General features: G+C 42.7%; 1 long non-coding RNA gene across 1 annotated transcript in view; it reads left to right on the top strand.

Annotated features, from left to right (window-relative positions):
• LOC128103835 (uncharacterized) overlaps positions 1-15,134 on the top strand; it is a 55,740-nt gene that overhangs the window by 29,225 nt on the left and 11,381 nt on the right. The window contains exon 4 of the long non-coding RNA XR_008215782.1: positions 1,750-2,835. This is a non-coding gene — a long non-coding RNA (uncharacterized LOC128103835). The remainder of the gene's footprint in view (positions 1-1,749; positions 2,836-15,134) is intronic.

The raw sequence follows: 15,134 nt of genomic DNA, 5'->3' as shown, positions 1-15,134 counted from the left end.
ACGAGGAATGTAGAACTAGAGAACACTGATGCAATTATGTAATTCTACCAAATTACCAAATTTACCAGGAATTAAAGTTCATAGACATTTAGTTAATAAGATATGTGCTCTCTCAAGTTGCACCTACAACATGCCATTAATAATTCAATTTCCCTAGTTACTGCAGATAACAAGAATGTTTTCCATTTCTGTTGAGGATTTAATGCCTTCACCTGTTTTTACAAATGAAAACCTGAATTCCACACAACACTCTGGCTCTCTGGCTCTGTCTCTCTGTCTCTGTCTCTGTCTCTGTCTCTGTCTCTGTCTCTCTCTCTCTCTCTCTCTCTCTCTCTCTCTCTCTCTCTCTTTCTCTCGACTGGTGATTGATTATGGGATATAAACTCTAGAATATTCATCTGGAAAGCAGACTGTGCCCTAGATAGCTTATTTTAAAACTTAAAAGTGTTAGGCTGAAGTAAAATTAAAAGTTAAAAGTTGAAAGCACATGCCTGTAATCCCCACATTTGTGAAGCAGGTACAAGGAAATCAGGAATTCAAGACTATCCTCAGCTATATAGTAAGTTAGAGACCAGCTTGGGCTACATGATATGCTGTCTCAAAATAAAATCAAGAAAACAAAAATTAAAAAGATTATAATTGAAAAGGTTATTCAAATCTCCAACTACTTAAAAATGATGTGAGCATTCAGAGATTCCAGTGGTATTTCAATTTAAGTGCTGAATTTCAGTTAAATGAAAAATCTAATTTTTACCTTTGGAGAAAGAGGGTAGAAATTGGCCAAGAAAGGAATGAGAGTACTTCCTTTGGGGTTAGCAAAATTGAAGGTGATGGGGGGTGTGTTGATTTGAATAAGAATGGCCCCCATAGGCTCACAGATTTGAATGCTTCGTTATGGGAGTGTCACTATTAGGAGGTGTAGCCTTGTAGAAGTGGGTGTGTCTTTGTTGGAGAAAGTATGTAACTGAGGGTGGGCTTTGAGGTTTCAAAAGCCCAAGCCAGGCCCAGTGGCTCTCTCTCTTCCTGCTGCCTGTGGATCCAGTTGTAGAACACTCTGCTACCTCTCCAACAACATGTCTGCCTGTGTGTTGCCATACTTCCCATCGTGACAATAATAGACTAAACCTCCAAAATTATAAGCTAGCCCCAATTAAACTTTAGCTTTCCTTTAAAAAAGTTGCCATAGTCATTGTGTCTTCACAGCAATAGAACTTTGACTAAGATAGGAGGAATGGTAGGAATACATGATACCTTAAGTGTGGGAAAGTATCCCTGATAGAATCTGGGTATATATTCAATGTTTGCTATCATTTTTAAACTTTTCTGTATGCATAAAGTTTCCAGTTTGTTATAAAATATCATATATAAAGTATTACTTTATATTAAGAAAATATAATAAAGTATGGAGAAGTGTCAATTATTTTAAATGCAGTTAAAACTCAGTATCTGGTAGAAGGCCCATGTCTAGACATACATATCACCCATGTCTGCTGCAGAAACAGTCTGCTGAAATATCACACCCAAAGAAGACAGAGAGGCTTTGGGAAGTTCAGTGCCTGTTTCTTGAAAACTTTCTGATGAATCTAACTTCTGTACATCCAACCTTACTAAGACAGTTGGCTTATTTCCTCTGGCTATTTAAGAAGTAAATTTTGTGTTTAGGATAACTGATTGTTAGTGAATTCTTTTATAACCATAAAAACAAATAAATATTTCATATTTTAAAAATATGTTTATTTTTATTTATAGGTACATGGGTGTTGGAAGTACCAGTAGAGGCCAGAAGAGGGTATCAGATCCCTTGGACCTGAAGTTATAGGTAGTTGTAAGCTACCCCACAAGGGTGTGGAGGACTGAAGTCTGGTCCTCTTGAAGAACAAGTACTCTTAAGCAATGAGCCATCTTTCCAGCCCAAACTGAACATTTCTAAGTTGTTTCATTTTCAAATTATCACAGCTACTTAATTTTTTTTCATGTTTCCTTTGTGAACACAAAGTCAAGCTCGCTTACTTTGCAAGTCTGATGCGAAGGGAACACCACCTACTCCCTTTCCAGGCCACAAGTAGCACTGTCTGACGGCTTCCATCCAGATGTGTGAATGCACCTGTTTCCTCTGTTCTACTTGCCTTTTGATATCACAACTGTTGCTCAGCGCTAACCTCCATGCAGGACAAGCTGAGTCTTCAGGAGTTCAGCTGGGCCTGGCTACAAAAGACCATCACAGCTGGACTTGTGGATGGTGGACATTCTTTTCTAGGCAAAGCAGGTATCATCATAGAACCCTCACCTGAGTCTCCGGTCACTCCTCCCAGCCAGTTGTATGCAATTATGCCCTAATTGCCTTGGCCTCAGGAAGGGATTAGAGTATATAGGCTGGGGGAAGATGGGAGAGAATCTCCGTCTGCATAGCCACAGGGAAGTGATCCAGGTGCAGACCTCCTAGTGCCACTATTTTGGGGTCACCCACGCTCTGTCAGTCACCCTAATCAACCCACTGGTTCCCCAGTGGGAACTTTGGGGAAATAGAACCTTGGTTTGTCATGGGCCTTTGGAGGGGAGTAGAATTACCTTGTCCCAGTCTAGATGAAAACCCTCTCAACAGCTCAGGAAGACAAGGCTGGGGAAAATAAAATCCTCCAGCAATCCAACTGTTACTCTCAAAGGACAGTTTCCCACCCTGGATGGTTGGTAAACAACTTTCAGTCCTGCTGTCCACACACCATGTGAACTGAATGACACCAGGATGGGGGTGTGCGCCATGCTTTCTCTCCCTGGAACCCAGGAGCTGCTAGGAAATGCACCGTGGCGCTCTTTCTCATATGGCATAGGATGGAGGTAAGTTCTACTTGTCTGTCTGTTGAAACTACCAAAGCCTATTAACAATGCTGTGCTAATATTTTTGTGTCGCTCAAGGCCTTTGCTGATTTTCATCACCGGTCTGCCTGCATTTATGTCACTAAGCATTGAGGTCTAATCCTTTTAATAACTCATTCTCATATTTACTCTCTGGGGGATAGTTTTTCATTGGGGAACCCAAGCTTCTATGTGGAATTCTTATACTGAATTATTGAGTCATATTTGTGAGAGATGTGTTCATTATGATTCAATGCTTTTTTATCCTATGAGAGATATCCAGGTTATTAGTGTAACAAAAAGCCAAGACTAATAGAAGCTGCTGGATGGCTGCCATGAATTCAAAGAGACAGAATCCACAGAAGTGTGGAGGAAGGTGATGGACCCTAGAGCCTAAAAGAAATGGAAGAACTGAAAGTACTGAGGGTCTGTGAATGTGAGGTGTCAGGGAAGAGTGGTAGGCAGAGCAGGAGGCAGAAGGTGAGTGAAACAGCTTCACTGTGTCCTCTGCTGTCACTGTGGAGCAGAAACAGTTCCAGCCCAGGACCAAGTAGAGCTGGCAACTCCTAGTGGCCCATCAAATGTTGTCTTAGGGTTTCTACTGCAGTGACAAAACACCATGACCAAAGCAACTTGGGGAGGGAAGGGTTTCTTTGGCTTACACTTCCATAGCACTGTTCATCATTGAAGGAAGTCAAGGCAGGACCTCAAACAGGGCAGGAGTGCAGAGGCCATGGAGGGGTACTGCTTACTGGCTTACTCAGTCTGCTTTCTCATGGAACCGAGGACTACCAGCTCAGGGATGGCACCACCCACAGTGGGCTGGGCCCCCAATCACTAATTAAGAGAATGCCTTGCAGACTTGCATACAGCCCTATTTTATGGAGGCATTTTGTTAATTGGGTTCCCTCCTCTTAGATGACTTTAGCTTGTGTCAAGTTGACATAAAACTATGCAGCACAAATGTGTTGACTTGGGAAATTGAGTCAGTAGTTCACAACAAAAGGAAGCTGTGCCTGCAGGGGTATTTTAATGATGGTGAGGAACCTCAGTGGCTGCTAGGGTCCTGAGTTTGCAGGACTGTGGTGGCAAAATACACAGTAGGTACTGGGCAGTGGGAGTTAATCCTGTGGATAATTATAGGCTCCCACCTGATGAGACCACAGTGCGAATGCAGCTGTGATCGTCCGCCTGGTTTCCTCCTCACTCCCAGCACAGCTTCCCTTTGATCTAGCTCCATGGGTCCTTCCTCCATGAGAGAATCACAAACAGGTCTGCAGAGTGCACTTGCATATGGGTGTGCATTTAATATAGGAGAAAAGGTCTAGAGTTCAGAGGGGCCTGCGAGGTAGCTCAGTGACTTAATGTGCTTGCTACTAAGCCTAGTGATCTGAATTTCTTTCTCTGGAACCCACATGTTGGACAGAACTGATTCTCAAAAGGTATCCTATATGTGTGTACCCATACATGCATCTATATGCACATAAATAAATGTGAACTTTTTCTATCATTATGTTCTACTCTCCTGCTTTTTCATGTGTGGGATGTAAGTATGTATATTCTACATGTATATGGATACACGTGGAGGCCTGAAATTGATGCCAGCAGTCATCCCTGACTAAGACAGAAGATCCCTGGAGTAAGCGGGATGGCAAGACTAGCCACGCTGGAAAAGTTTGCACATGATTGAGAGACCCCAACTCAAGGAAGAGAGAGGGTGGAAGAGTGATCAGGGATGATTCCTGACATCGACCTCAGGCCTCCACATGTGCCCACATACATGCAGTATATACATCCTCACACCCCACCCATGAAAGTAAGAAAAACAAATAAACAAATAGGATCCTGTCACCATGGTGAGAGTAGAAACCCACCCCCTGGAGGTGAGCAGCTCGGTTTAGGGAGGAGCTGAAAAGGGAGGTGACCTAAGCTTTTTCAAGAAGTTTAGTTGATGAAAAGTCAGCCAGGAGAGCTGGGAGTTAGTCAAGTCACTTCTGCATAAGCCATCATATTTGCAAGGTCCCAAATGTCAAATGTGTCACCTGACCATAACTATCCAAGCCATCCCTTGACCTTGGATCGTCCACATTTGCCCGGGTGAAGGGATAGAGTCGGTAGCAGGAGCTTTAAGGATAGACGGAGCTAGCGAATAGATGTGGGTGGTTAAGCAACTGTCTAGTGAGGCTGATGGGAATAGATGGGCAAGCCATGTGTGCACATTAAGAGTTCTGAAGTCAGCACTCCCATAAAGCTGCGTCATTAGGCTGATGGCCTTGCTTCTGTACTGAGGCATTTCCTATGGTGTCCCATGAAAACCAAAGAGGAAAGTAAATAAAAGACAGGTGTTGCCAAAAGGCTTGTTAGCCCTCACCAGATTTCTGCTATTTTACTGCCTCATTTCCTCGGACCACCTCCCTCCTTACCTGGAGTATTCATGCACTGCCCAGTTTTGCTACATTGATTTGAAGAAGGATTACAGAGGTTTCCCCTCAAACTGATATTCAGTGGTAAGGTGTGGTCTCTGCTTCAGCCTACTCTTTCTTACTCACATGCATGGCAAATATCTAGGGAAAATAATTAAATGTTAGCATCTGCCAGGCATGGTGGTGCACACCCACAGTCCCAACTACTTTGGAAGCTAAGGCAGGGGTATCACTAGTGCAGAGGAGCTCAGGGAAAGCCTGAGCAATATTGTGAGGTGATATCTCAGATAAAGTTCTAAGAAACCAGTCCCATTAGACTGATATTAGCTTTCATCGTAAATTTTGAAATATTTTTGAGTGTTGTGAGAGTGCTGGGCTATTGGATATAAAATTTATGACCTATCACCCTGAAAAGAAGGCTAAGACTATGAAAAGGGCTAGGTGGACTTAAAATCCCTGTGAGGTGGGCAAAGACATGTTCTCCTCTGTTCCCTACTCTGAGCAATAGCAGAATGAATGTGAATTCTAAAGACTGTGTTTGATGTCTAGCTCAGTCCTGCTTGATCATTCCTGTGGCTACTATGGGGCATGCTGGGAACTGGGGGCTGGGCCTTTCCTTCTGTAAGCATGGGGAGATTCTTGGTGCCTTGCTTCTGTGTCTGCATCTGCTCTTTTCATGCTCTGCACACCCTCTTATTTCACTGAACATTCTCCACACGTCCACTTTAGCTGAAGACTCACCTTTGTCACATGTCTGGAACTGACTAGGGAGGAGTTGATTGATTTCTCAGTGGCCTAGTTCCTGCCACTGCAGGGGTCTCAGAATGGGCATGTGGCAACTCTTGAGGGCCATGCTGTGTTAGTTGACTGAGCAATTCATGGAAATCAGTATGCCCAAGCCACATCTGCCCACACATGTTCACTGCAGCATTATCTACAAGAACCAGGACAGGGAAGCATCATCAAATAAGTAGGTAAAGGAAATCTAACACTCACAAACACAATTCAGCTTTGAAAGGAGATGGTCCTCTCAGCTGAGATGGCTTGAGTCAATGTGAAGGGTATTATGTTGTCTCATAAGCCAGGAACCCAAGCAAATACTGTGCGAACAAACTTATATGCAGAACCTAAGAGGTTAATTATAAGGACTAGAGACCAAGGACAGGGAAGGACTTGGAAAGGATAGAAACAAAGGGTGTAGAATAAGTTCCGAGACTGTTGCACCCTGAGGTCACAAGAATCAATGCCACTGTAAGGGCTGGGAGTGTTGCTCAGTGGTAAAATGCTTACCATGTATGCAAAAGACCCTCGATTCTAACCCCAGTGCTGCAAAAAAGAAAATCTAAGCAGAAGATGAGGTGCTGCATGTATCAATCAGTTGAGTCTAATCATTTTACATTATAAGCACATACCAAAACGTCATTGTTCCAAGGAATATACACAATTACTACTGGTCAATTCAAAATAAAATCTGATGACAACAGAAAAAGTCGTGTATAAAGAACATAATATACTCAAGAAAGAACCCTTTGAAAATTTTTGATGCATTTCTCCCCTCATTTGGCTTGGGTCCTTGCGTGTGAGGAGAAGAAATGTCAATCCCCTGGTTTTCTCTGCTGCAGCAGCAAAGAGCAGCAAAGTACCTACCTGACAGGCAGCCCCAGAGCGACAGGCTCGAGCTGGGCAGACTCCTCACCAGGCAAGCAGCAGCAGAGTCAGGCCTGCCACCAACAGATGTGTTCCAGGCAGAGAACAAATCATGATTTTCCCCCGCCAACACGCCCTCCACCTTGAACTCCAGTTTCTTCCAACTATGGCATGAGCCTAGATTGCGTTACAAGATACAAAGTCAGTTTCACCCCGTGATTCCAGAAGTAACAGAGTCCTGGGACTCATATAAAAAAAAAAAGTGTCCACTTTCAGCAAGAGAGAAGCCATCCTTTGCTTAACCATGGATTCTGGTCGAGGTCCAAGGGGTCAGAAGTCCCTGGAGTATGCCAGAAAGTCTAGAGGGTGCATCTGAGAACAGCAGCTGTGCCGGGGGTTGAGGAGGCTTATGTGTATGAGCATATGCTCAGTTTAGCATGCGTGTGTGGCTCTGGATTAAATTCCCAATATCAGGAAAGAAAAGGAGAGGAGGAAATAGCAAATAGAACAAATCAAGTGAGCTTAGCAAAGGACTAGTTTTAAAGAACATCTAACCAGACATGATGGCAGTGCATGGTTTGATACGTTTCAGGGTAAATTGTGTTGGAGTAGTGACAGCAGGAAGTGTGTTACTTCCCTGTGCTGCTGCTTCTGAGGAACTGTCACCTCAGTGATAGGGTGTTTACCTAGCATACTCAAGGCCCTGATTCTACCCCCTGGAGTCCAAAACCTAAAATTAAATATATAAAAATAAGATCGGAAACATGATGTTCGGAAGGGAGGCCACTGAAAAAAGTAGAATGGGATTCGATTCTTTACAAAGATCAAAGAAATACATGTTTTTCTTCCATTGCCAAAGATCATCCCCCAACCTGGCATACATACCTAGGAGGGCATGATCTGTTACGATCTGTTAATGATCTGTTGTGACAAAGGCCCTCCTGTAAGCATCCCAGCAGAGGAACCAAATTAACAGTAGCAGCCACCACAGAAAACATAACCAAGAGAGAAACCCAACTTCCGTGGGGAGTGTACTAAAGAGGGCTTCACTGGAGTGCGGGGCAGGGAAGAGACTAGAAACAGATTGGGGAAAGGCACAGGACATGAGATCAAAAGAGCCACTGGTGGTGAAGAGTAATTCTTTTCCCAGGGTTAAGTTGAAAAGGCCAAAGTATTAGAAGAGGATCAAAAGACCCAATAAAGAGGATGAGATGAGAGAGAGAGCAACAAGAGAGCAGAGGAGCAGCCACAGGATACAGACAAGGACAGGACCGTGCACACCAAAGGCATGCTGCAGGGTGGCCGTGGAGGAGTGTAGGTGGGAGCCGGAGGAAGCCTCTGTGTACAGGGTGAGATGTGATCGTCCAATCATTTCAGCAGGAGAATGAGTTAGTGGTGGGTAATAGTTAAGGAACCAGAATACTATTTTTAGCAAAACTTTAAAAATCAAGTGATTCCTGTCAGGAAACACACACACACACACACACACACACACACACACACACACACACACACACACACATGTTTATAGGTAGGTAGGTAAGTATTCCAGTTTTCAGTTACTAAAAGCAGTCACGTGGGAGGCAGTGGTGGAAAGCATTCTACTTGACCTTGCCCCAGGTTCTTGTGGTCGGAATGTCAGCTGGCTCTCCAAGTCCACTGCTATGTCTCAGTTTCCATTAGTTACCAACTTAAAAGCTAAAATAGATATAATTATCAGAGGCAACTGGGCCTTATATAATATAGTCTACTTGTAATTTGTTACTTCTGAGCACAGACTGATTTTAGTTAAGCTGCGCTCCCCACCACCATTTCTTGTCTTCTTGGACCTGAGAAAATACGGGAGTTTAGGGGGACAGAGAGTAAGCAGGTGGACCTGGGGTCCCATGTGAAGATGTCACCAACAGGGTCTCCTTGGCTGTGGTTAATGAGTCTGAGAATGTTTCACGTTGTGAACTGCAGACACCACTGTTTCTGTAGGTCATACGAGCAGTGCAAGTGGATGTTGTATAAACATTAAAATGTGGAGGATGGACACTATGTGATTGGTCGTTCCTACAATGGGAGTGTGGCCACTGCAGTGTGATGGATGTAGGTTTCTGCAGGTGCTGCTGCTGATACTGGCTGTTACCACGAGGAGCTCCAGCACTGGCAGCCACAGTACTGGTGAACAGCCAAAGCACCTGTCCACTGGCCGGACAGGGGAGTGAGGTCAGACAACGGCAGTAAAGACTGGTGTCTAGAAGCAGAGCACACCTTCTGTAGTGGCCACAGCCAGTCATGATGGGGGCACATGGTTAGGCGAATTACAGGGTAAATTGTGTAGAGCAGGGACAGGAGGAAATGTGGTGCTCCTTTATGCTGCTGGTAAGGAATTGACAGGCCAGGCGCAGGACCTCAGCCACCTCCAGCTGTGCCACTAAGGGTGAGTTAATAGACAGTAGTTTTATTCCCTACTTCAGCGCTAGCATCTACCAAGCAGGAGCAAGGCATGGCAGGAGTCGGGCAACATCGCTCACAAGCTTCCTTTGGCCACGTGTCTGGAGGAGGCTGAGCCACGGCATTTCTCTGGGATGTTTCAGCACCTGCCGGTGATATTCATCTGTGTGCATTGAGTGGGAACCGACAGTTGGAACTGCCTGGGTGTCTGCTTTCCATCTTGATACTGTTACAAACCCACACATGACCCTCCGTGCCATTGGTCTCTGAGATCAGGCTCCCTGTTCTTTCAGTTTGTGAGGGTAGTGCCATGTGTTTTTGCCAGACTGCAACACCCATCCCCAGTAGGGGCATCTGGAGGGTCTGAGTCAGAGTCACTCTGCGAAGCCAAGTTGGGTTCATAAAGGAGTCGGCTACCCACTGACTCTGGTATCTGTGGGGTATCAGAGGTGGGAATATGTAGTGGTTTCTGGTCCTGAAAGTGGGACGACCTCAGAAGGAGATCACATCTCAAAATGGCTCTTGGCTCCAGAACCCTGCGGATTGCTGGGAGATGATGGGAGAGTGCATGTGAGAGTGTGGTCCAAAGCAATGCCCATGTGCAGGCTTAGGTTACTTATGAGGATTGTGAAGCTTTCCAATGGCCGGGATGGTTGGCACCTGGGCTAATGATGTCTACACCCACCAACCCCTCTACCCCCCACCCCACAAAGGAGGCTCTCCTCCTCCGCCAGCTCTAGGGCCAAAACCACGGGTGCTGGAAGCTTGCTCCCCTCACTCGGCTGTTTTCTGGCCTCTGGGTCTTTTAAGGTCCATGTTTTTCTCTTGCTGATGCCAAGTGTTCTCTCATAGTTACTCACATCAAAATGCAGCTCTACTATTACTTTCTTCTTTCTGGAGGGATAAATGAATGCTGTGCATCTCTATTCACATCCTGAAATACTCAAGAACCACTTTTTTTTGTTTCCGAGACAGGGTTTCTCTGTGTAGCTTTGCACCTTTCCTGGAACTCACTTGGTAGCCCAGACTGGCCTCGAACTCACAGAGATCCGCCTGGCTCTGCCTCCCGAGTGCTGGGATTAAAGGCGTGCGCCACCACCGACCGACTTCAAGAACCAAATATTAATGGAGTGTCAATTTATGTCCTCACTAACATCTCTTGACTCCAGAGTGCAAAATAATATCTACCATAGATTAGTATGGAAGTACCTCCCTAAACTATGTTAATATGGTGAATATTAAAACATATCACCATATGTACTTCCTGATAAGAGTTAATCCTGAGATTCACTAGAGAAAACAAAAAACAAAACAAACAAACAAAAAAACAGTTCCACAATTTTGAGCTAAATTTGAAGCAAGCTTTAATTAAATATTGACCAGGATGGGCTTTGGTCAGGATTACTCCCTGGAATCCCAGATGAATGGCCCCAAGACATGTGTTGTAGGGCCTTTTAAGACAAACCCGTATGGCCACCATATTTTCCCATATGGCTTGGCGATTATTTTCCAAGTACTACAATTTCCAGCATTCCAAGAAGTTACCTGGTCCTTGGGCAGGTGGGCCTTACAGGTTAACTTTAACTTTGGGTCTTACAATAAAACATGGACTGAAAAAATACTGCAAATTCTGCTATCACTCCCAAAGCAAATAATCTAAATTCTAAGCACAAGGAAACATACAAACCCAAATTAACAGCCACTGAAAAAAGAAATCGGCATTTATTTTGTAGAATTGTCAAGGCCAAGAAAGACACAGGAAAAGACAAGAAAATATTCCAGAGTAAGACTATCAAATAGCTATGACAACTAACTATAAAACTCACCTCAGTTGGGTCCTAAAACAGGAAAAGAAAATAGCTGTAAGGAACACTTAAGGGAAACCTGATGAGGTTTCGGTAAAGACATATGGGCCTGGATAAATAATATCGTACCAGACGGCGGGGAAGTTAATATCCAGAAATGGAGAGGATGTGGGATTCTGGTACAGCTTCTGGTTTGCTCTCAAGCCAACTTCCATAGAATGAATCCCTGGCTATTTAAACTGAGAGATAAAATGTGATTTACCTGCAAGTTGTCCTTAAATGCATTTCTTCTGGTTATTGGTCTAATTTACATTTTATTTATAGAAAGTTGAAATCGTACAAGCAATAGTGAAGCATTCAGTCATAAACCCAGTCTCTGTAAGCATATAACATTACTTCCATGATTTACCGTTAAAATTTCCCAGAAACCAATAGCCAGAATATATAGAATCTATCTTCCTTGAAAAAAATGGCCTTTCCCCCACCTTATTCATGCCTCAGAATTGCCACCATTACCTTTTTAGCTTGTTATAGCAATAATTTGATCAATTGCTAGGCGCATTATTAAAGATTTAAAAGTAAATTAAAAGGTGCTCTTCAGAGGACGTATTATCATTATGCTAGAGTGACTGTTGAAGCACAATTTAAAACGCAGTGTTCTTTACATATAGAAAAATACAAATGCCGTCAGAACATCTTATTAAAAAGAGAGTTGTTATTTACATAATTTTAGATATCAAAGCATTTCTTAAATGGATGTTTTTGAGCCCTGCTTATTCTACTCAAAAGGATTTACTGATATAAATGTGTTTTTCCTCTTGGATTTTTCAGGGGAAAGAAATTCATAGAGTTTAACCTAATATTCTCCAATTGGTTATTTTGTGAGGAAAGAGCAAGTACTTCTCTCTTAGGGACACAATGGTTGTTCAAAGAGTTGGTAGGATGTATGTGTATGGAGCAGCCTTCTGGGAGAACCAACGTGCAGAGAATTCTGTAGCTATTGCTGAGGTTTCAGAAAAGCCAAGATGCCATTCATTTATGAAAAACAAAGCCACTGAGGTTATGCAACTTAACAAGAATTCATTGAAACTTATTTTAAATTTTCCAACATAAAATCATTGATTCATAAGTTATTTCCTACTTTTTATCTGGCATATAAAATAAAAGACAAAATACAGTTAAGCAAAACTCAGTTTATCAGTTTCCTCCTAAGGATGAATCATATTACCTCATGACCCTGTTTAATGGTTTTTTAATGACTTATTTATTTATTTATTTATTTATCTATTTATTTATTTAGTGTGTGTGTGTTTGTGTGTGTGTGTGTTTGTGTGTGTGTGTGTGTGTGTGTGTGTGTGTGTGTGTGTGTGTGTGAGAGAGAGAGAGAGAGAGTGTGAATGCCTCATGTGTCCAGGTGCCTGACGGGGACAGAAGAGAGCATCAGATCTCTTGGAACTGGAGTTACAGGTGGTCATGAGGTACCTAGTGTGAGTACTCAGGTCCTCTGGAAGAGCAGCAAGTACTTTAACCACTGAACCATCCTTCCAGCCCGTTTATTTATTTGGGACAAGATCTCACCATGTATCCCAGGCTGGCCTAGAACTCTGCTTGTCTCTGCCTCCTGAGTGCTGGGATAAAGGAGTGTGCCACCACATTGTAATCGATGGCAGAGCTTTTCTTTGTTTTAACTGACCAGTCCCCAAATAATCACACAAACGCTTATATTAATTATAAATGCTGGGCCAACTAGCTCAGGCTTGTTACTAGCTAACTCTTACATCTTAAATTAACCCATTTCTATTCATCTCTATATTGCCACATGGCTGTGGCATTACCAGTCTTCTGGCATCTTGCTCCTTCAGTGACTAGATCCTGTATCCCAGACTCTGCCCTCTTCTCCCTGTATCTCTGCTTGGATTTCCTGCCTGGCTATATCCTGCCTTGCTATAGGCCAAAGCAGCTTCTTTATTAACCAATGGTAATAAAACATATTCACAGTATACAGAAAGACATCCCATAGCAATCACATATAGCTTTTTTTTTTTTTTTCTTTTTGGAGACAGAATTTCTCTATGTAAAAGTCCTGCCTGTCCTGGAACTCATTTTGTAGATTAGACTGGCCTCAAACTCATAGAGATCTGCCTGCCTCTGCCTCCCAAGCACTGGGATTAAAGATGTGCACCACCACCACCCTTTTTTTTTAATGATTTAAAATTCTGAGAAAATTATCAGGTCAAAAAATTTTTTATTATCCTACCTCCCGAGGAAACTTACTTCTTTTGACTTTTTTTTTCTTAACATTGCTCCACAGGTCATTTAAGCTTGGGACAGACAATGAGAGAGACACTGTACTGAGCCTCGGGAAGAGACAAGGTATATGTTTCCTCCTGGAAGCTCTAGTTTATTACATGATATTACAGCTGTGAATAAGTTTCCTGCCTTCTATTAAAACCTTTAAAGGCTTTAAATGTATGCTTTTAACAGGGATTTATAAATAACTATGACTCCACCATTGCAGGGTTGCTATTTTCGTCCTCTTCATGCCCATGTGTTTCCATATAGCCACAATGTTAGTTTCTACATCTGTGTCTTCCAATAGTTTTCTGTTATATAAAGCATATCAAGGACACAGGAAACTAGGAAATCTGGCATGGGTGGCAGTCCCTGTGCCTGTCTTATTTCCCATCCTCTTGAGCTTATTCAGAAAATTGGATATATAATGTCTATGTCTATGAGAACTGACCCTTCTCAGCTGGACTTCAGGTTCCCAAAACGGTGCAGGTTCAAGGCTGAGGAGACACACACCCATAGACACCGCTGCGCACAACGCTGGTGGGAGACAAAGGAGCCAGGACAAAGCACAGAGAAACTTGCACTGTGGTTGACTGAAATATACAAATTGATATTTGCTATGGGATTAAGGTAAGGGGCTTCAAACATTGTTAATAACCTGTCGTGACAGTTGCCAGGCAAAGGGAGTGAAAGATACTCCAGAGCTAACCAGTTAAAGTTTCACTTCTAGGTATTAATATTTCTAATTACATATGAGCCACTTTTATTATTTTATTCTCTTTGACAAGTTTTCTTTTGAGCAAAAATCTATATTATGCGTAAGGATGTTAACTCTTCATTGTCCCACACTTAAAGCTTAATATTTGCAGAAAATTTCTTCTTACACAGGCAAATCGTTTAGCATTGTCATTTATTATTGTTGCTGTTATTTTGCTGTTCAAATACATATCTAAAAGTTATTTAATAGTCACATGAAGTTTTCTGATGTTTTCATTTTTTGCCTTCCATTTAAAAGTTCATATAGAAGGAGTTGGATAAAATAAAGACATAAGCAGGAACAGAGCTCACTAGCCTCATAACATGAGATATAGCAAGCAATGAATGCCACTAGTATGCTTGTGATGTTATTAATTTATTTCCTTTTCATAATTTCATAGCATTACTAGATCAAAGGTGTTTGTTGTTTGCTATATCCTTTCTAGACAATTACATTACTAAAATGGAGCTGGCAGTTTTTTGGGGTTGTTAGTTCTGTTCCGTGTCCCTTCTCACTCCCATACCCTGTACACTGTGTTGCTGGTGATGGATATATTGTGCCCATAGGAACTAAGAGCACTCAGATAGGGCCTTGATGTTTTGTTATAGGAAGTGCTTCTACATCTTAGCATCCTGGTAGAAGCTATACAAACTGGCAGAAAGAAAGGGCTCCTCTTGTTGGGAGTCCTAAGGATGCAGAACTCCTCTTTCTCTGGGAGTCCTAAAGATGAAACAGAGGCCCTAATTCTATGGATAGAGCAAAGGGGGAGGCGGCTAAGAAAGCAAATTTAATACTATTGAAAACATTATTTGCAAAAATTAGAAAAGAATGACTGTGGCCAAGAAAAATACATCCATAGCTATACATACATGACAGTCATCTGATGAAGTTGTCACACTGAACAACTCTAGAGGGCAC

This window comes from Peromyscus californicus, unplaced genomic scaffold (genome assembly GCF_007827085.1).
Source record: "Peromyscus californicus insignis strain IS unplaced genomic scaffold, ASM782708v3 Scaffold_8__1_contigs__length_139910024, whole genome shotgun sequence".
NCBI lineage: Eukaryota > Metazoa > Chordata > Mammalia > Rodentia > Cricetidae > Peromyscus > Peromyscus californicus.
The sequence above is the reverse complement of the archived record's forward strand: the minus strand, read 5'-3'. Positions and strand labels throughout refer to the sequence as shown.